We start from the raw sequence: 22,178 nt of genomic DNA on the forward strand, positions 1-22,178 counted from the left end.
CGGTTTTTAAGCTTCATGAGTTCTTGAAGCAAGCATTGTGGTGCGCAATAATATTTCATTATTCTGTTTTAGTCAACAAACGACGAATCAAACACGCTTCGAAACTTTCTCGGCAGCGATCAAAAAGGATGTTTCACGACAGCTCCTTAGACGCATGCCAGTTTTGTATGTTTTACCTTAAATCTTTAGCGTGCGTTCCGCGAAACGACGCACATATTTATTGTTAGAAGCAAGGCTAACACGAAGCGGGCTTTACACTGAGCGCTCTTTGTCGAACCTCTGCTCGTTTCGTGGTCGCCTTGTTCTTAGCAATATCAATTAGACGGCAGTGAAAAAGACATCCGCTCAGTTTTGTCAACCTCATATTACATGCGAGAGGTGTTTGCGTAGGGCTAATGCCGCGCTTGTAATTCGATACTGTTATGGCCATAAAAGCCTGCGCGCTGCATACAACGTACGCAACGCTGACGCGAAGCTAAGTGGTCCTGGCGACCTACAAGCAAATATGCAGCAAAATAACAACTGAAAAAAGGCCACAGATGCTATAAAGGTGATAAGGGCCCTCTAATTAGCAAAATGTGTAAAATTCTCTCCCTGCAATGGTTTCAAGCGCTTTCGAGACCTTTTGCTGCTGTAAATCATTACCTTAATTCATAAGAACGGAGGCGCCAATGACTTGAAAAATTACAGGCTGCTCAGCGTATTGACCGTTACTTACAAGGTAATTACGAAAGTAATCGCTAATAGAATGAGGGCAACCTCAGACTTCAATCTACCAAATGATCAGATAGGCTTTCGTAAGGAATATTTGATAATAGATCATATTCACACTATCAATCAGGTGTTAAAGGAATGCGCAGAATATAATAAACTCCTAAATATAGCCTTTATTGAATACGAGAAAGCATTTGACTCACTGGAAACCTCAGCAGTCATGTAGGCATTGCGGAATCAGGGTGTAGAAGAGCCTTATGTAAAAATACTGGAAGGTGTTTGTAGCATCTGAACAGCTACCATATTCCTCCATAAAGTCAGCAATTAAATTTCAATAAGGAAGGGCGTCAGCCAGGATCACACGAACTTGCCAATGCTATTCACCGCCTGTTTACAGGAGGTATTGCAAGGCTAGAATTGGGAACAGTTGAGGATAAGAGTTAATGGAGAATAACGACAGGAATAATGGCGAATCTGCGACTCGCTGATGATATTAAGATGCAGAAAACCAAAGTAATGTTCAATAGTCTAGAAACTAAACACCAGTTCACAAATGGTAGCGAAGTGCTGGAAGTGGTAAAGGAATATATCTACTTAGGGCAGGTAGTGACCGCTTATCCGAAACTTGAAATGCAAATAACAAGAAGAATAAGATCACGAATTGCTGTTTTCCAATATCCCTGAAGAGAAAAGTATAGAACAGCTGTATCTTACCGGTACTCACCCACGGGGCAGAAACATGGAGACTAATGAAAAGGGTTCAGCTCAAGTTAAAAACAACGCAGAGAGCTATGGAAACAAAAATGACAGGTATAACGTTAAGGGACCAGAGGCGGGTAGAGTGGTTGAGGTATCAAACGCAGGTTAATGATATCCTAGTCAAACTCAAGATGAAGAAATGGGATTGGGCAGGGTATGTAGTTCGAAGGCAATATAACCGCTGGTCCTTAAGGATAACGGGGTGGATTGCAAGAGAAGCCAAGCGTAGCAGGGGGCGGCAGAAAGTTAGGTGGATGGATGAGATTGAGAAGTTTGCGGGCATGCGGTGGGCGCAGCTGGCAAAGGAGACGGTTAATTGGAGAGACATGGGAGAGGTCTTTGCCCTCCAGTGGGCGTATTTAGGCTGATGATGATGATGATGCCATTGTAAATAATATGAGGAAGAAAAAATATGAATTAATATCTGGATATAATGAAAGATTTGAAAGCAACGAATCCGAATGAAAAACGGTAACTTATTGTGCGCTTGTCAGTTTCTTCTCATATGGAGGAACGGTAGCCAGTATGGGGACCATTCAGGTTAATGTAAGAATCTCGATTGGTCGGTTCCACTGCATAACATCATTTCTCTCGTGTTCCGCAGCAGCGCATTAAACGTTGAATAATTAATGTAATTTCTGTTGAATCTCGAAGAACATATATCTTGATGGAACAAATTAACTCCAATGGACAGACGCACAAGATATAATTGTTCTACGCCCTTTCATTTCTACGCTCTTGTCGTTCTGAAGAAGATAGCGACAATGCTCTGCATGCCCTGCATGCATGTCACCAAGCAATGAAAAAAACAGAGCGTATCTGTGAACTCGTGCTTGTAAGCGATTTCAGCATTGATACACCGTAGCGCGAATGTCTAATGCAGATTTCTGATGCCTCTCTTCAGGCCTTTAAAGCCTCTTTTATGTGAGACACCACGCACGTGGAGATTACAGAAACCAGCCATTTGCTTCAGAGCAATTCATACATTATCGCGGTAGCGTTAAGACTCCCGTTTAGCTGCAACCTCGGTGTAGTCGTCGATGACTGCGGCGTGAGCGAAAAATATGCAAAGATCTTATGTAGATGGTGGATGACCCAGGTCATGTGACCCTGATACGCCATCACAAAAGAAGAATGGAATTGCTAGGAGAGCTGGTAATAGTAGTCAATTGCGTGTGGTACAGCAAGAAACAGACGAAAGGCAACGTAGAGGCCCGTGTGCTGTACGATGTCAGTGCACGTTAAAGAACCCCAGTTGGTCTAAATTTCCGGAGCCCTTCATTACGGCGTCTCTCATAGCCTGAGTCGCTTTGGGACGTTAAACCCCCATAAACTAAACCAAACCAACGTAGATGACCAACAGTACGAAAACCTCCCAGCGAGTTGAGAGCAAACTCGCTAACGTGGCAGGTGGCAGTTAAATTGTAGATTCGCCGCTAGAGGTTGTTCGGGAATAGCAGTCTGGGTCTTAAAGCCCCATTGGTGTCAGCACATGCCATCACAGGGTAGTGGCGCATCGCTTAACCGCTGCACCACTGGGGCAGGCGTGGTATGAGGGCTCTCATTGGTCTAGACGGTAAAGTACAGAATGAACAGTTCCGCGCATATGGACTTTAACCCATTAACTCTAACGCGTCATAACCTTAAGGCGGTGCTTTGGTGTCTCCTCCAGCTTTATCTATGCAGTGTGAGCAGTCATTTTTAAGATTCCTAACAAGCAGTTCTGGCATTCGTGAATAAATGTTAACGTTACCTGGTACTAAATGCGTCTCCAGTCTCTAAAGTAACTTTACTAATACGCATCACTGCTCAAGGAAATACAGTACTGTTTTGGATAAAGTTCTTGTTTCAGTCACTTCTGTAGTGTAATCACTGCCACGACAACGTGAAATTATGACCGGCTCATTAAGAAAATGGTACAGTGGCTCAATTTTCCTTAACGTCTACTATGTTTTAGGATTCTTCTGTAGATACAAAAAAAGCTCAATGACTTCAGTTATTACAAGAGAAAACTACTTGGTCGAGTGGAAGCTACGAAACATTTTTGGAGGCAGTCAAACTCTTCATCTAAGCTTTCTCGCATGTCGTGCTGCCAATTAGATCACAGTCATCAATATCTCGTCTTTTATACCTATGGCGTTTAATTTTATGCGCAGTTCATCTCCATTCGCCTTCGCGTGCTCCGAAATTCGCTGTGGTGCTTAAAATACAGTTTCTCGTCAGCCCAAATGTGCTATGCGAGCTGCTTGCTCGTCGGAAATGCAGGACTCCAACTAGAGTCGTTTACGATAATATAAAACACAGGATCTGATATCTGCATTCTCCTAACATCGATAACACAGCAGTTTCATTAAGAAAGGACCTTGTGGTCATAAATCAGAAGAAGCTCGTGAATAATGAGCCTTGAGTGGCTGCAGGCTGATATAGCGGCTGAATATTTAGAGCGAATAAGCCAGGAGCATTCCAGAGGATAGTTATTTTCCGAAATGCCTGTTGTTTTCTTCGGACTGGAAGGAAAAGACAGTCTAGCATGACCCTGCACTATTTTGGAGAAGAAATGGTTGCCGTTTTTCTTATGATGTATCCCACACAGCAGAGCGTTGGTTAGCTGCTAAATACAAAATACCAGGAAGCAGAACGTTTTGACACAGCTAGGTCTGTCAGAATTGGACTAGCGTTGTACACCGTGACTTCACAGTATGCCGTTTTAAGCTGTGTTGACGCCTGGTTGAAAACAGGACATGATTCGTCTGTAGACTCGTGCAAAAAAACCGGTACTTTTAGCCTGCCTAATATTCTTTTACTTTGCCTGCAGGTTTCTTCAGAGACAAGCAAGGCTCCTATAATAATTTATACTACTCCTTAGGAAGTGCTCACATCCTCATGGGAATAGTTTTTCTCCTCCTCAGGTGCTTGGCCTTGAAAAAAGAGAAAAATTGAACTGTCTACTCGAATGGAACATAAGCGCCAATACCAATCTACATTACATCATCAACAATATAGTTAAGCTCAATCATTACTTTGATTTCATTTCATTAATCACATTTAGACCACTGAAGTTCAGTTTGGGCTACAACTACAGAAACCAAGACGATGAAATTGTTCATGCTACAAAAAAATATATTGTTCGTTATATTGCAGATCACGAAAGATCAAGCCCAACACTAACCGCCTTTTAAGCACATTCTCTCATCCGCGTACATAACCTATGTGAATTTCGTCGTTTGCGACTAAAGAATTTTTCTCCCACCCATGTTAAAAATTATTTACCAACTTTGGCAATCATAGAATTAGGCCAAGCTTTGATGTAGGCATAAAATCAGGATCAGTTGTCCGTACCATTTTTTCTTAGTAACTATAAATTAGTCTTTTGCATAGAATAACCCTCCCCGTACATTATATTAATTTCAAAACACAACTAACTGTAAAAGAAAGGAAGTACGGAACTTTGTAGAATTGTGAATACTTATGCAGTTATGCATTATTGTTATTACTATCATTTAGTTTGTTGTTCACCTCGGCAGCCTTCTTAAAGTGTTCTCTTTTGTTTCTTGAATGCAATGCCATTTTTAGTTTCTTGTTTACTTTTTTCTGTATAACTACTGATCTCTTGACTTTCATAGGTTATCATTGCCTCTTTCTCAGTGCTTTGTATTTTATGATTTGTCATTTAATATGTTTTGCAGTCATTTATGGTTTGTAATTGGTTGTCGCATGTTGTGTCTTATGCATTGTATTTGGTTTCCTGGACCCTGCCAACCTGCGTTAGCTGCTTTTATCCAGGAGACCGTCCAAAAATTTCCTGTAAATAAAATAGAATTGCATGGAAGTTGGGATTGTTACACTTACATGACTACATAATTAAAACTGGTTTAGTTCCTTATCGGCACTTTTTACGAGAGCTGCGCTTCTTTGACATGGACACAGCGAAGACAGACAAAGAAGGGATTCCGCCTAACCATTCCTATCGATCTTCGCTAACTGTGTCCGTGAATTCAAAGACCGGAGCTCTGGCAAAAATAAGTACCAACTAGGCCTATCCCAAGCACTTGTCTTTGAATGACTCATAAGTTGATTGTAGAACCTTCCGCGACAAGGCAGCCAGCGTTTCTTGATTTTGCGTAAAGCGAATCGGGGTCATTTTATTTTCAACCAGCCGTCATACTTTCTCTGTGATGTTCTGATGAAGAAAAGATCAATCTTTATTGAAATAAATTTCTGTTGCGATTGTAAATCATGCTTCGACATGAAAGTATGCAGTTTTTATCTCCCGATGTATACCTAATCTATAGCACCTGCCTTACACGTCTGTTCTGATATTATTTATAGCAGATACATATTGACAAACTTTCTAATTGCCTTTGGGAAAATACGTAGCAAGAATAAAGCTATCCTGAAAAATTGTAAAGTCAGCGCTTTTTGCGCAAATCGCAGAACTCAACAACTGCCAGCGAAAAGAGTGCCGATCTAGCCTCTCGTCTACGTGGGGCTTCCGAGAAGAGCTTCGAAGCGTTTGGCACCATCCTAATTTGCGCGTCCCACCTTAGAACGACGATGATTGGTCGAAAGTAGGGCTGTGTGTAGAGTGAGACAACGTGAAAAAATATTATTGCACCCCTCCCCCCCTCCCCTCGGAAGGAAACGAAGGTCATGTGTGCATTTACGCCCACTCAGCTCTCCTCGTAAGCTTCGGACATTTTTCCATTGGCTATGCTTTACGTTACACCTGCTTGCCATCCGAGCCGAGAGGCACGACCTACATGCAGGGAGTGGCCATATGATCCTGGAGTGACTCAAGCCCCCGCTGTAGCAAGGGCACGCACCAGTAGGAGCTCTCGCTGTGACTTAGTCAACTTTAAGTGGGAACACAAGATTGCACTCAAAATACACTGACTCCATGCCTTTTGCCAAAGTCTGTAGGCCGAGCCTCTTAGCCAACTGGAAGATACCGAGTAAAGCTGCTCAACTAGGGCTAATGTCCTGTCGTTGGAGAGAGTTGCAGAAAGAAAAAATCTAGCTCGAAAGTGCATCACGTAATAAGTATATTTCAGACAAAGCTGCGCTTACGCTGTCGATTGATTGGAGTCGTATGCAGCTCTAGACCGATCTGGTAGGTTCTTGAAATGTGCATAAAAATTTCAATGATTTTTTAATCCGTGGGGAACCAACGTTGTTGCAATTATGCAAAGTTAGAAAGAGAAGGAGCCCGATCTCATTTAGGGATGCTGCACTGCATCGGTTGAGGGCGTATTTCGCAGCGTTACCAAAATCTATGCTTTGGTTCGATTTAGTTTTTTTTGCTGCGCAGGGTACAGCGTCCGTTAAATCACTGAAGTGATGTATGAGATGGCATGGTAACATTACTGAGCATGTGGTATCATGTTGATATATGTTTTCAAAACCTTTGCGCACTTACATTTTGAACTGGCCTGATTTCAGCTGGGCAACTTGATTCTCACTCGGCAGCAATAACCCATAGTTTATTTAAGATGCACCCAAATATTACGAAGCGTTTCTAAAGCTTAAAATGAAGTAAAGGCTTAGTCTTTTGAGGCGAGGAAGTGCTCGAAGAAACCATTTTGTTTTGAAATTTGTAACACAATCGCAGCACTTGACCGAAGCCTAAAATTTGCAAATGTTTAATATCCGACCAAACATTCTATTACTGCAAAAGTCACGCATCATAAGTTTAGAAAAAAGCTACAATAGAGCTAGCAAATGGGCCCCCCAAGAAAGTATTAGACATGCGATTCCGTCGGCGGAGGGCTCTTTGACGAGCAAGTTTGACGACGGCACTGCGGCGAGAAAGCCACGTGTTTGACACCAAACATATAAGATGAGAACCTCTCGATATGTGTTTGTTTTTGTTTCCACAAATAACCGAAAAACAAAATACAGCTGCAGCTGGCATAATTAAAGTTGCGGTCGCTGGGAGAGCCGAAGCATTTGCAGCGGGCAGGTCCCCTTGGTCTCTATATACTCAGACCAAACACAAAACGCCAGACATGCGCGTTTTTACCTTGTGCTTGGACATATGCAATAATACTTTCAAAATTTTTGCTCCAGCTGCGTCCTTTACCGTGCGCCAAATTTAGAACCAACCCAACAGCTTTCATGTTTCAGCATTCGCACGCTGCGCGCTTTGACTGCTGGACTGTAATTCGCTATGCCTGTCGGTGACTTATTGAAACAAGGTTTGTTGTTACGCAATCGAGAGGGCCTTCCAGAATAGAGGTCCGTGTCAGGGTCGCAACAGAAACAGCAACAAAATAGCTCCATCCACAGGCTACTGCTGCGCTTTGTGGACCTGGCTGGTGAATTGCTACTGCCAAGAGACTTAAATGCTTAAAACTCTGAATGAAAATTTTTAGCTTGGTAATTCCGGCTGCGCTGCCGTTTGTCTTGGCGCAATAGGCGCATTTATCGATGAAAAAAGTGAATTTTGTCATTTTCCCGCCCGTTGATTCATGCTCGTGACGTCCTGACGGGCACCGTTTTGAAGTGAATGACAGATCAGCGTATCTTCTTGGATGGGCTTCCAATCATTGGTATCGACACAAGCATTTTACTGTTTGAAATTAGTCGGTGATGGCGACACCTCTCTGTCGTTTTGTGGCCTCTTCTGGCTTATAAAGGCTTTGTTTCAGTCAGAGAGGTTGATTCGTGATTAGGCCGCTGTTTATGGACACAGGCCAGGCTTTACTTATCCCCGCCGTCCCTTAAAATTCACTTTGCTTTCACGATTTTCTGCCGTACTCTGCCACTGTTGTGCGGTTCATCGATATTCTGGCATCTCGTCGCTGAGATCGACGTTCCGTGCCCCGTCTCTTGATTTTGATGTGTGTGGAGCATTTCATAATTGTGGTGCGTGGATTTGTCGCACTTCCGGTTGATGTGAAGCGCAGAGTTGAGAAACGTCTAGGACTGAGGAGCATGAACGGCCAGGCGCAATACGCAGCGGTGTGTTCGTGCATCGCTGCGTCACGCAGCTCCAATATGGTGATCAGTCACGTCTGCTAACTCTTTTTACTCCTCACTGCTTATTGCAGATTAGGCTAAAGTAAAAGCATCCAAGTACGGATGCTATATAGTAGCGCGGGCTCTAAGAAATCAGCTATCAGAAATCTGAGTACGTGAATAGCCCGAAACAAGTCAGACAATCCCAACGTGTCTACACAGATCGCAGTCTTATCACATGCGCCTTCATAGAAGATCAGCAGTTGATTGGTTGATTCATTGTTAAGTTGGCGGTGGAGAAGCCATAACACGCTTGACACGAAAACGGCGTTAGTTTTGATGTCCTCAATTAACCAATAGCGTGCAAGATTCATCGTCGCGAAGGTCGTCGTTTTGAGTAGGATGCTCTATTTTTGTATCACTGACAATGCTGAAAGCGCATGATCTGTACTGGTAGTCCTTCTTTCATTCTGATTCATGCACCGTCTCTTGCCTGTGGTTCACTGTGAAGTTCGGATGAACGGCGTGGTGATCAGTGACCTTTTGCAACGAATGGATACTTTAGCTATGCTCTTGAAACTTCTCTTCTATTCCCTCATATACATGTATGAAAATTTAGTGACCGGTAACATTTGTTGGAGTGCGGGATTTTAGTTGAATGTGTGCCTAAAAAATGCTACGGTAAAAAAAGGTAAACAAAATGAAAACGTGGAGCACACACATGTGCCTCTTCCACTTGAGCCAAACTTTTCCTGCTGTAAGCTATGTGCTGTGTATAATTACTGAAATCTTCTCGCGTATGAAGCAGAGAAAGCCGACTGGATAATCAGGTTTCGTTAACAATAATACGGTTTCACGAAAGCGGAAATATACAGACTTGTGCTTTGCTGACTCTGAACTAGTGAGCCAGTACTTTGTTTTAAATATCAGAATTAATTACTACATGAAACACAAAACTGGTGCCAAGAATGTAAAAGCAAACAAACAAAACTGAATCCAACTGTAAACCTGGGCAGCACTGGTCATCGCGCTGCATCTGCTGAAGCGTATCAAGGAGCGCACTGAAGTCATAATGGCCAACACAATTGAATAACTCAAAGGGAGGCCCGTGTGTTACCTGTTTCCCTTATTTCTAAAGAAAATATCAGTATGAACGAAGCACATTATGATATTTGGCACAAGGAATGCATTTTAATTTTTCAAAGCTTCAAAAAAATAAAGATAAAAGCATTAAACAAAAGAAGATAAAAGCATTAATCACGCTACGCTCTGGACGTCGTGCGGCAGTCTATGGGTGACACAGCAAAGTAGACCTTGTATAGACTTCAGAGCTTTCCCTGAAAGGAACGAAAACTACATTATAGGTTTCGCGCTAGTGACTGTTTCATTGACTTAAGCTTGTCTCGCCCGAATGCCTCGGCTGTGAATTGCGACGATGTGTTTCTCAACAAAAAATTTTCGGTGTGAAAGATAAATGCTTTAGCAATTCTCGACGCTCTATGAGCAAGTATTGAACTGCGCTGTGCTGTCAAATATCCACGGTGTACAGTTAACCTCATAACTCTTGGTGATATACAATTTAAATATCGTTCCTTTATATAATTCGTTTTGAGACTTTGCTACATCCCACAGGTGACGTGTTCAATTCACGTCAAGGGGTGCCCTTATGCATGACTAAAATTAAATGCAGAGCACTGTGCAATTTTGTGTAAAAAATTCTCGGGGTGATATAATTGGTGAAAAAACGCCTTCTGCACATTCGCACATGCTTAAGGATCGCTTGTACGGCATCTATACCTGCCTAAATGGTGCCGTTAATAAAACGCCGTTTGGCATGAGAACGTTTCGTCGTTATTCAAAAAAGAAAAAGCAAATTCTGCACAAATAGAGGAAAGCTTAGCGATCCATCTACGTTGAACTTAAAATTAAACAATCATTGGGCAGAAAATAAAGGAGAGCCGGAAAAAGGAAGTATTTTGTTTGCCGTCCCACCTGTGAAGGTTACACGTGCCACTGAAGAGTTGCACGTAGGCTGCTAGGAGTTATAGCCGACGTGCTCTTATCGCGATAAACGCATCGTAATTGAGGTCACAGCCAAAAAAAGACAATGCCTTCCAGCGACACTTGTACTTACATCGTGCTGAGCACAAAAACAAAGAGGAATTCACAGCATGGATATAGCATTATTAAGCGCTGTGTTTGAAAAGTTAAAAAAATGAAAACACCTGGTATAGCCTGAAAGGCGAACGAAACAAAAAGGCGGGATAATGGCAGCCCCATATACTTCGCATTGCAAGCAAATGTTATTTAATAAACATTCACAACTTATTCCATACGCGGCTGAGTGAATGATGAACCCTTTTGCGCAATATCCTTAGCGCATATTTCGTTATTTATATTTATCATGATTTTTTTCAACGTTATTCCTGGAAAGCTTTAAACCTGTAGAATTGATTGTAACAAGCAGTCAAAATGTCTAAAAAACGGACGTGGAAAGTTTGGGATAATCGAGACAACGAAATTTTCATGCCCGCTTATAAAAGTGGCTATTGCCACGAAAGAACGGAAAGAGGCACCGTTCACAAATAGCGTTCTAGTTCCCAGATCGCGTGAATCCTCAACTTCCAATCCTTTAGGCGCCACGTGGAGCAGCGCATGGCATTATTCCCCCTCCTAAAGAAAGAAAAACAAACTGAAAACCATTATAGCGCTCTCGGCAAACTGGTAGAATAAAAGAATAGAACAAATTGGGGCGGGGGCAAAATGACAGAAAAACGGCACAAAAAAAGAAAACAATGCGGAACGGCTTTCCGTTACTGCGTGGTGTACGGCTTCATATATATTATGCGCACTAATTCCGGCTGGGTTTCCCGGAGTCAGCTCAGCACAGTACCGTCGGGTAGTACTTCATAAAACCCACCCGCGACGCGGCACAATAGTTTGCAGGGTCCAGAGTTGCAACATGGAAGCTTTTCTACAAGCATGGCTACGGACAGGGGCACACACCCAAACTTGATGGTCGAGCTGGTACTCGCCGCATCGGTGTCGTTGATTCCACCGGCGTGCATACGCCCCCTGTTGCCGCCTGATGTGCATACCTGAGTGAGTAGTTTCCTGTACGGTGGTGTTACACGCGAATGGCACGCATTGATGGATCTTATCCCAAGTCTTATACTTTGCCTGTAGGTGCGTTGCCTGCACGCTCGCTATTATTTTGCTGAGCCGTTACTTGAACACCTGGTTAAAGAACTAGAACACCTGGTTAAATAGCTCTTCTCGACAAACCGCGCCTCGATTGGCGGTTATATAGGACGGGGCGACGTGCCGTATAATGTGCAGTGCGATGCACATTTGCAGGTGATGTGCCATGCGGCGCTGCTTTCGTTTCCGTATAGCATTTCAAATTGTCAGTCGCGAATGTAATGCACTTCTTGCCTGCGTATGGTACAGGGCATGCGCCAAATATTGTGCAAATAGTGTTCAAACGTCGTCAAATAGTGTTGGTGGTGGCGCAGTTGGTCGGAGCAAACCTTGAGACTTTTGCTGAGGTGACTTCAGGTGCTTGCACTCACAGCGAACACTGACGTAGCGGTGGACGTGGCAGCAACTTTTGCCTCAATAAAAGGCCTGAAGTGCAAGAGTGCGTGCAGATCGGAAGTGGCCAGAGGTGGGGGCTCATCGTGAAAGGCGAAATTGATCACTCAGATTTGAAAGCGTGACTAGGAGGTGGCCTCGTTCACCATTGCTCGAGTTTTTGTTTGTTTGTTTGTTTGCTTGTTTGTTTGTTTGCTTGTTTGTTTGTTTGCTTGTTTGTTTGTTTGTTTGTATAGTACACCGATGCTCATTCGAAAAGAGGGAATGATCTAGAAAAACTATTGTAGTAGGTTGGAAGTGCGACACTCTGGATATTCAATGACAGACCGTAAGTACATATCAGCTCGCTGAGTTGCCATTAAGTCGGAATCAAAGATCTAGCGGCGGCTGTGTTTTTATGGAGGAAAAACGCTAAGGCGCCCGTGTGCTGTGCGATGTGAGTGCACGTTAAAGATCCCCAGGTGGTCAAAATTATTCCGGAGCCCTCCACTACGACACCTCTCTCTTCCTTTCATCTTTCACTTCCTCCTTTACCCTTCCCTTACGGCGCGGTTCAGGTGTCCAACGATGTATGAGACAGATACGGCGCCATTTCCTTTCCCCCCAAAACCAATTATTATTATTATTATTATCTCGCCGAAAAAACGACTGTCATCCTACGTGCTGTTATCAGCTAGTTCCACTGGTGCGCACCACAGCGTGCCAGCATGTTGGTGCTTGCGTCCATATTTTTACGCAATTTTTTAATCCAACAAGGTTGGCGGAGGCAATACCGTGCTAGGCGGCCCGATGGGCCCCGAAATTGACCAGCCAGCACAAGGAATGGTGGTCTGTGACGACTTTTAAACGGTGGTAGCAGAGGTAACCACAAAATTTCAACGTGGGCCACATGACCGCGAGGCTCTCCTTTTCTGAAGTAGATGACTTGATTTTGACGCGAGACAGAATACGCGTCGAATACGCGAGCACTCGTTCTACGCCTTCTTGGGGTTCAATGAGGACAGCACAAATACCGATGTTGCTCGTGTCGGTGCGTATTGCGGTGTCAGTTTCGTCATCGAAGTGACCGAGATTAAGGGTTGAGTGCAGCCATCAGCGCAGCTGAGTGAAATAATCCTTTTGCTCAGCAGTCGACGCAATCGACGCGAACAGCGTTAAAAGCAAACGCAACTTGCTGCCTGAGAGCTCAACTTCAAAAATTCTTTTCTGGCTTTAAGTAAAAAGTACTTCGATAAGAATTTCAGTAATGAAAGGCAATAAACCGTTCTACGTAACCCGCTATTGTATGTATTTTTGCTTGGAACACCTCAGGGTGAAATTAACGAGTGTTTTTGGCTCAAAACGCGCTTTTTGCAACTTAAACATTTTTTTTTACTTCTGTGTACGCAGTTTCATCACCTATAACATTTATTATAGGCACTAGACATCTAGAGACACAAAACGGCTGTTTCCGAATTTCTGAGAGATAGTTGATGTTTAAAACAAAAAAACGACAAAAATAAAACATTTTCTCTCTTTTTTCGGTTTTGTAAAAATATTTATGCCGTGTAAAGCTGCATGCTACGACTTATACCGAAAGGACAAATCTGTGAAAATGCCAATGAAAAAATGTCTGAATTGTTTTTAAAAAGTTGAACTTGTTATTAATTATTGAGCAGTGCCTGGTTTCTCGCGTTTTTTAAATATTCAAAGGGCCCTCACCTGACGAATAAATTTTTTTAAGCAAAAATGTTTCAGGCTCTCATTACGCACATTACGATAGGTCTCCATTAATTTTTTTGTACAAATTGGAGATGGTCGAGCGCAATTCCTGGGACGTTTGGCGTGGAATGACCCTGCAGGAACCCACGTTCAAAGATTTGAAGGTGTGCAACATCTCCCATTTTGAGGTTGCTTCTTGCTATCAGACCTCGGTTAAAAAAAAACACCCTTATGTCAAGGAACACAAAAATTGAAATTACGGCGCAGTGACTATAAATAATCTACTACTGGGGACATGTACATGTGTGCGTATCTACAATTCAGTGCTTCCTTCAAACTATTAGACGATCGAAAAAAAAACATGTCAATGACATTGCATCTTTCGAGTTACGGCACATGTAGCGTCTAAAATATATCTAAGATATCTAAAATTCAGTGCTTGCCTCATGTTATCAGATCATGATCGAGAAAAAAAAAACGATTCTAATGTCAAGGAACTTGCAGCTTTAAAATTGCAGCACTGCTCCTATACTGCATTTTAATTTGGGACTACTACATGTCTGGGCATCTACAGTTCAGTGCTTTCCTTATGCTGTCAGGCCTCAGTGAAAAAAAGTCGACCCCAGTTTCAAGGAACATGTAACTTTCAAATTACAGCCCAGTGCCTATAATACATCTACAATTGGGAGCATCTAAAATTATGGAATCTAAAATTCCGTGCTTGCCTCTAGCTGTCAGACCTCGACGCTAAAAAACGATCATTATTTCAAGAAAACTGTAGCTTTCAATTTCCGGCAGAGTGCTTCTAATACGTTTACATTTGTAGACATCTAGAAGTGTGGGCACCAACAATTAAAGATTTCATGATCTTATCAGACCTGGGGGGTTTTACAAACCTGCGCTGAAGCGTCCACTGAGTAGCACTTCGCCCACATAACGCGAGTTCGGGCCAGAGCAAACTGAGGACACTGCCAGCATTCGCCGCGCGCCTGCGCTGCCACTCTGAAGGAAGGAAGGCGCAGTTATTATAGAGCACAAGTGTTTATTACACAGTAATCTGCATTACAGAACACTGCATTGATCCCCAGACCTCTGTAAAACCCATAGCCCAGCCGCAGCACCCGAAAGCTGGCCAACGGAGCCACACGCGCAAAGCAAAGACTATATACGCGCGTGGCGGCTCAGCGGCACGGCCAACCAAAGGGTTAAATCGCGCGCGACACAACTGCAGGATGGGCAATGCGCGGATCTCATCTTGACGACGCCAATCGAACGCCGATGGCTCATCGCGCGTCATCACCGCCAGTGGCCGGCGATGACGGAGAACCAGTCAAATCAGGCCCTCCCTAATCCGCAGCCTTTCGGCTCCGCAAAGGTGGGCGACAGAACTCCGGAAGTTCGGGCCTGGACTCAAGCATACATACTAGGTGCGCAGGCTCAACCACCCGCGCTCTTGGTCCCCCGGCAAAGGCCGGACCACCTTGGAGGTGAAATCTAAGCACCTTTCTGCGGCCCGAGTCGGTGGCGGTCTCCCCGTTCATTTCCCGCTCGGGACCTCTCGCCGAAACAACGCCCACTACTGTCACTCGTAGTGACCCAATGGGAATGCGAGGTCGAAGTTGGAAAAATAAAAGGAAGGGTGATTTACAGCGGTTCTTCAACAGAGCTTCCTTTGGAAAGGAGGACAAGCAGCGTAGCCGACTGCATTCCTCTCGCAGACACCCCACGGGGGGCCTCTCTAACGATCAAACAGGAGCATAGGGCACGCACTCCGATCGCTGAGGAAGCCCAATCCCCATAGACCTTGATGGAAAAAAAAAAACTGCCCTTATGTCAAAGAACTTGCACCGTTGAAATGAGGGCGCAGTGTATATAATACATTTAAAGTCGGGCACATCTAAATGTGTGGACAGCTACAATTCAGTGCAGGTCTCCTTCTATAGGATATGGATTGATAAAGATGTCACTTATCTCAAGCAAATCGCAGCCTTGAATTTATGACACAGTGCCCATAATGTGTTTAAATTTGGGACATCTACAAGTTTCGACATATATAGTTCAGCGCATTCCTCATGCTATCAGACCTCGATGAAAAAAAAAAAAACGAGCCGAATCTCACAGAACATTTTTAAAATTATAGCGGAGTGCCTTAATATATGTGGAATTGTGGACATCAGCAAGAGTCCGCATCTACAATTATGTGCTCGCCTCATGCTATGAGACCTCGATGAAAATGAGCGGCCCTTATGTCAAGGAACTGGGAGGTTTGAAATTATGGCGCAGTTGCTACACTACATATTGCATATTGCTTGCATCATGCTAACAGGCGTTGATGACAAACGACTCTTGTCTCAAGCAACATAAAGCACCTGTAATCCATTTACAACTGTGGACATCTACAATTGAGAGCTTTACTCAACCCGTCCGACTGAAAAAAAACAACGCTAATTTCATAGAGGTTGCTCCTTGGTAATTACAGCACAGTGCTTATAATACATCTGCAATTGTGAAGATCAGTAAGGGTGGACATCTACAGTTCAGTGCCTGACTCAAGCTAGCACACATTAGTAAAAAAATAGTCATCGCATGGATTTCGCATCTTTGAGGTTGCGGCACAAAGCCTATATATGCCTTCAACTGTGAACATGCCTTCAACAGTGAACATCTTCAAGGCGGCGGGAATGAGAGCGGCATTTTCGGGGGGAGCGTCAGTGTCCTCGGTGACTATGTTGACAGCAAGGCGTGAGGCGGTCATCATGTGGGGAAAAGCAGAGCGTAGAGAATGCGACGTGAGAATATCTCAGCCAAAGATGAGATTATATGCGAATAAGAACTAAGAATCGAGCATTCTACAACATAAAAAAGTCCATTTTGACAACTCACGCTCTGGAGGCAGCAGGAGCGTGAATGGGTTCGACGTTCGCACCGCGAGCGCCAAGCCCACGTTAATGACAGAAACTTGAAAAGCGAAAATGTTCTGGTGCCGCCAACAAATGCATCCCGAAGACTGAATGGAGAAAGGCGAGGACTTGAGCTCAACGAAGTGTGCTGGGTTCGTGCCTTCAACAACAGCGGCTGCGAATCTTCCCAGTCGTCGTTGACGGCGCGACGCAGTATGGGCGACGAGGAGCGACGGCGACTGAAAGGTGAGCGACACGAAGTCGAGTCCTCGCACTCTGGCCACAGATCAGGGCTCCCGTAGCGGCCGTGACAGCGAGCTGAAAGTGAAGTACGCGTAAGAGGAGGCTGGGATTGTGGGCACAAGCGCAGGCAGAGCAGAGACACAGATGCTGAGGACATGGCGGAGGCCAAAGGCGAAGAAAATAGGCCGGTTCTCAGCGGTGAGCCAGGTGCAGTATGAAGTAGGCGCAGATAGCCACTGGAACGCAGTTAGCGGTGGCGCCACTGTCAGAACGTGCGCAAGGGCAGCACCATTCAACGTCCTGCGGTGGCGATGGTTGTGAGGCAACTTCTGCATACCTGAGAGGCACAGGCATACGGGCAGGCAGGAGGACGGCTACATGGACCGTAGTACAAGGGTGCCGCAACATGGGCAGGTTGCGCCGGGTGGTTGTAAACATGGGGTCTACGGTAGCTGGCGTCCGAAGAGCAGGGCGCGCATTAGTGAACTCTTACGTAACAGTGCGCCTTACGAGAGGAGGCAGTACGCATATGGGGTGGTGATTGTGTGCAAGCCTGGAGCTAGAGCTGCCGCGTGATTTTTCCAGCGTGAGAGGTTTTCGTCTAAAGAATATTCGCTGCAAGCACCCAGGCTGGAGATGGACCCCGAAGGTGTGGGAGGTTGACGTGTGCAAGGGCATTTTTTGCGCAACTCGCAGATGCTCGGGCAGAAGTTGTGTACCTGGGCGACGGCTGTGAAAAATTCATACTATAAGTGTAGTCGCCAATTTTCCTTTTGGCATGCTTGATCTTGATCCTCTGGCATAGACGGCTCAAGAGGCTTGCACAGGACAAGCACGTCTTCAATGTAGCCGCTGTAAGTTCCGTCCATGCAGTCAGCTGGTACAGGGTGTAAAGGGCCATCTACTACGATTCATTCATTCTTTCATGCGTGATCACTCTATTTGAGTGAGATTAGAGACCACTTCAAGCATGGAAAGGGCTGTATCTAAAGATGTGCCTCATGCAAATTTTTTTCCCCACTCTCTTCGACGTTGGAATGAGTGGTCTTCCCGTGGGCTTAAAAAAAATCACAGGCTTATCCCTATGTTGATATATGAAGACAACTTTTGTAAATTGTTTACTGGCTACCAAAGGAAGTGATTATCCTTTATAGCTGGAAAGACCATACTTTCATTAGACGATTGCCTACAATATGTGGTATGGTTTTCACCAGGTGAAACATTTGGCTTTGTCCTGTTGCAGATGTCGGAAAACGTTATGCGCGGTTAAAGGTAGATCTTGGCAGCTTGTGCATTCGTGCATATAGTCATATGCACTTTCTTCGTGACGCCATGTTTATTCCGTTAGAGTGGCGATGAGCTTTCAAGGTAATTGTCTCACCTCTATATTTGTGCCTAATTGTTATCTGCAGAGTCTTATATTGACAACCGGGGAATTGCACTTCCTGAATGGTGAGACTACATGAAGCCCTGCTGATGAACAGCATAATGTAGCAACTACAATGAAAATCTTCATTTTTTCACAGTTTGAACGTATCGAAGCTCTGCAGGCCGTCCCGAAAAGTTAAGTGACGAGTCACTACTTAAAACGTTTAGCAAAATGGCTTCGCAGAGGTTATTAGTTGGACTTGGTCGATTTGGAGAGACAGTAACCAGACAAGCATTTTTACAGTGCCTATGAAAGACATCTTTGTCCCGGCATCACTTTTCACACTCTTAGTGCCCTAGGCCTTAGTTTTCGGGAGGCGAATCAGCGGTTAAACCTATGTTGATCGTTTTAGCGTCTTGACTGTGTATTGATCATTCCTCAAGTTTTCACTGCGTGGTGTAGTACTTTGGTGGAAACGAGATCGCTCGAACTCGAACTCTTTGAAAACAGTATATGCTCGCCATCTCCAAGTCTTAATTGATGCCTCTGTGGACAAGGTTAGTGGAGCTAGCGCAGCGGTATGTCATATTCTGTCATTGAATAATCACTGGTCTGTCCACATTACTCGAGTCGTGTCCTGCGCAAAGGCTGAAAGTATGGCCATTGGGTAGCCTTAAATAAGCTGAGGTCTTTTCCGGATCAACCTGTTGTGATCTTTATAAATTCGAGATCTTTCCTAGGTTGGAGCGCGATTTCACTTCTGAAGAGTTCTCTCTTAGTTTTCTGCGCTTGGTTCATAATTTTCGCAGCAAAAACTAGTTTATACATTTCTAATGGGTACCTTCGCGCTTAGGTGTTTTCGCAACTAGGTGGCGGACAAGCTTAGCTATAAAGCGCTCTTTGGAAGTGCATGAAGAAAAGTCTCTCAATATGTAAAGGGATGCTTAAAAATGGTCATCAGCCATTTCAGTTCATTATGGGGTCCCCCCTTCCTACCGTGTGTGTTGAAAGGGCTAAAGAAACCTCAAGCTACTGTACTACATCGCAGATGGACGGGCTCGGCTCGTAATCCAGCGTGGAGCTATTTGCTAGCCGCTTAGGTCTCCTTACAAATCACATGCGCTTGAGCGATGTCGAAAACCGGCACTCTTTTGACAACCTGTATTCAGCATTATAGATGTTATCACGCGCCTAACCCGCGCTTGCACACGTATTATGTCCGCTTTCTCCTGCTCGCAGCTCATGGAGGAAAAGGTGGGGTTCAGGCTCATTGAGCCCATTACGAATACGCCAATAGTTAGATCATGACGTCATCGCGTAGTTAAAGATAAGCAATTGAATTTCAGTCTAACCATAATCAAATATTAACTTCATCACATAATATCGGTGTCTAACGTGTTCTACTCATCTATAGGATTCCAAATATCTAATTCGTTTTATTTAACCTCATTAATTACCGAGTTAGAGGCGATTAAGAACAGTCACGTGACTATAGTTAATTATGACGTCACAGACTAATTATTAACCTTAATGAATTTTCCTAATCACTCCCATCAAGAATACACTTGGTTGCTCTATCGATTTGATATAGGTGCCGCCATCTTGAATTCCTAGGACTTATAAAATTTCACGCCTAAGGGAGGTAAATAGCAGACCCCAAGATATCGAGAAAGGTGATGAATAAGAACTAACGCTCTGAAAAGTCAGACGCTCGTGACGGAACTTTGATGTGCTTTGGCGTCTGCGCCAACGGGGAGGTGTGCTTCCAGTCCTCAAGATGTGCAGCGGCTGCGCTCACTGGCGTTAAAATGACATCATCCTCAAAGAGAGCAGTTCCAAAAAAGTTCCACTGCTGAGTCTTGCCCCTGGATCGGGCCACCCGCCTGCACGGTCTGAACACGCCAGAAGCACCTGCTGCTCCGTCCAGGGGAAACACAAAGGTCGACGCATGCTTTGCAGCACCAATCTTATGATCGCCTTTGAATTTTCTTTGTTGGCGTTTGAAGTTACCGCCTGGAATTTTACACCCACTTTTGCAGAGGCACAAAGAACACCGCACACCACGGACGACTCTTATCAAATGATAAAAAATTAACAGCGGCTTAGCACAGCTAGGCAAGGATAATCGCAGCGAGAGCTACGTACGCACGCTTAGCCCTTCGAGCTTCGTTCTTACGCTCACAGGCCTCTTCACGCCAAGAAACAAATTCGGGGTCGTCCGAAGCTGCTTCTCGGAGCCGACGAAGACGCCAGGTGCAGTACATGCGCTCACCGCCAGCTTCATCACCCACGGAGCACCTCAATAGCAATATTGTTGTTTTTGTTACGTCTGGAGGAAGAATGAAAAGGAAAGTGCACGGGTGCCTGCCCATTGGCTCAAGCTGAGCCACAATCGCTGTCACGTGAAGGCAATAGGAGAGTTAAAAGAGACCTGAAAGAAAAGATTGAAATAAAGAACGCGCGTCGCAGCAACCGCGTCATCTGAAGCGACGACGACGGTTTAGCAACAGACACCCCCGGTGACAACGAGCCCTCGTCACATGTGGGAGAGCCCCTAGATCCCATCCCCGTAAGACCAGGAGGCCACAGTTCCCGACCCCTAGCAATGCGCATGACGTATAAAACCCCTGAGGGTACTAGCAATGTACATACCCTAAATGTTTTTGTACGTCAAGTTCCATACCCAGGAACAATTGCAACACCGGCGGAACGGCGCAGCTGGTTGCCATCGTAACGGCGTATGCGCGATAGTGAGACGTGACGTCACGCCTCACTACCACGCACGCGCCGTAAATCTGTGTTGAAACCAACGTCGTCCCTTCGGCGGACGCGGTTTTGCGACGCGCCTCTTTTTCCATCAATCTTCTTAACTTTATTAATCAAATAATTTTTTTCTTAGAGGAAAGGAAACGTTTTTGACGAAAGGAAAGGGTGCTATAGCTCTCAGAGCTCGACATCTCGGTGGACACTTCAACCCCGCGAAAGCATGTGTTTTGAAAAGGAAACGTTTTTGCAAAAGGAAAGGGCGCAGGAGCTGTCACGAAGCGGCGCAGCGGCAGAGACCCGCGCGACGAACACCTGTGGAAAGGGGCAGCTGGTTGCTATGGTAACGGCGCATGCGCACTTCTGGCTCCGGCAGACCACGCGAAACCCGGCTCTTACTAGCGTAGTGTAATGGAGTGCATATTGCAACCGCGCAAAACGACGAAGGACGAACAGAAGAAAGCACAGGACATAACTCTGATTGTAGTTACCGCTACAAAACACGCTGGACGGTTTATTTAATTGTGCGGTACTAATCAGCACGCACAATTATGGTACATAGTTCCACTGTTACCGATTTGCCCGCACTTGAAGCTAGTGGGAAGTCATGTGTCCTGCATTCCCACAAAATGCTAAAGCAGAAAGTTTCGTTATTTGGTTATCAGAATAGCAAGACATCATTGCATGTTCTGTTTCCTTAGTAATGATGTTTCGCGCCTCTGCTAGCAGCCAATGCCATGAAATGAGAAATGCGCAACTCCACGTTGAAGCTGTGGCAGTCGCCTGAGGCCATCCGTTGGCTGTAGCGATTCGAACTATCAGTAACCTTCTGCGAAGAAAACGTTAGCAATACGCCCCTATCGGCGATCAACTCTGCCTAGCCCGAAACTTGCGCTCTAATCACACTTGTTCTCGAGGCCATGAAACGCCTGACATCGTCACTTTCTGAATGATGGTGTTCAACATAAACGTCACACAGGAATAATTATTTTCTGTTTCAATGTCTGCTAGCGCTGGTGGTTTAATCCAATATGCGGATTACTTTGTGTGGATGATGACGCAGGAGAAGCGGCCTGATCTTATACGCCCCACTCTATCCACGATTGGTTCTTTCGCTTCTGTTCGAATTATTTTCTTGGCGTACAGAGAAATCTTGTAGACCGAGGCATGCAGCGTTT

The 22,178-nt window shown here is 44.7% G+C and overlaps 1 protein-coding gene across 1 annotated transcript in view; it reads left to right on the top strand.

The window, feature by feature from the left end:
- LOC144121323 (uncharacterized) overlaps nucleotides 1–22,178 on the top strand; it is a 45,276-nt gene that overhangs the window by 13,556 nt on the left and 9,542 nt on the right. The gene's annotated exons all lie outside the window — the stretch shown is intronic.

Source organism: Amblyomma americanum, chromosome 2, assembly GCF_052857255.1.
Source record: "Amblyomma americanum isolate KBUSLIRL-KWMA chromosome 2, ASM5285725v1, whole genome shotgun sequence".
Classification (NCBI taxonomy): domain Eukaryota; kingdom Metazoa; phylum Arthropoda; class Arachnida; order Ixodida; family Ixodidae; genus Amblyomma; species Amblyomma americanum.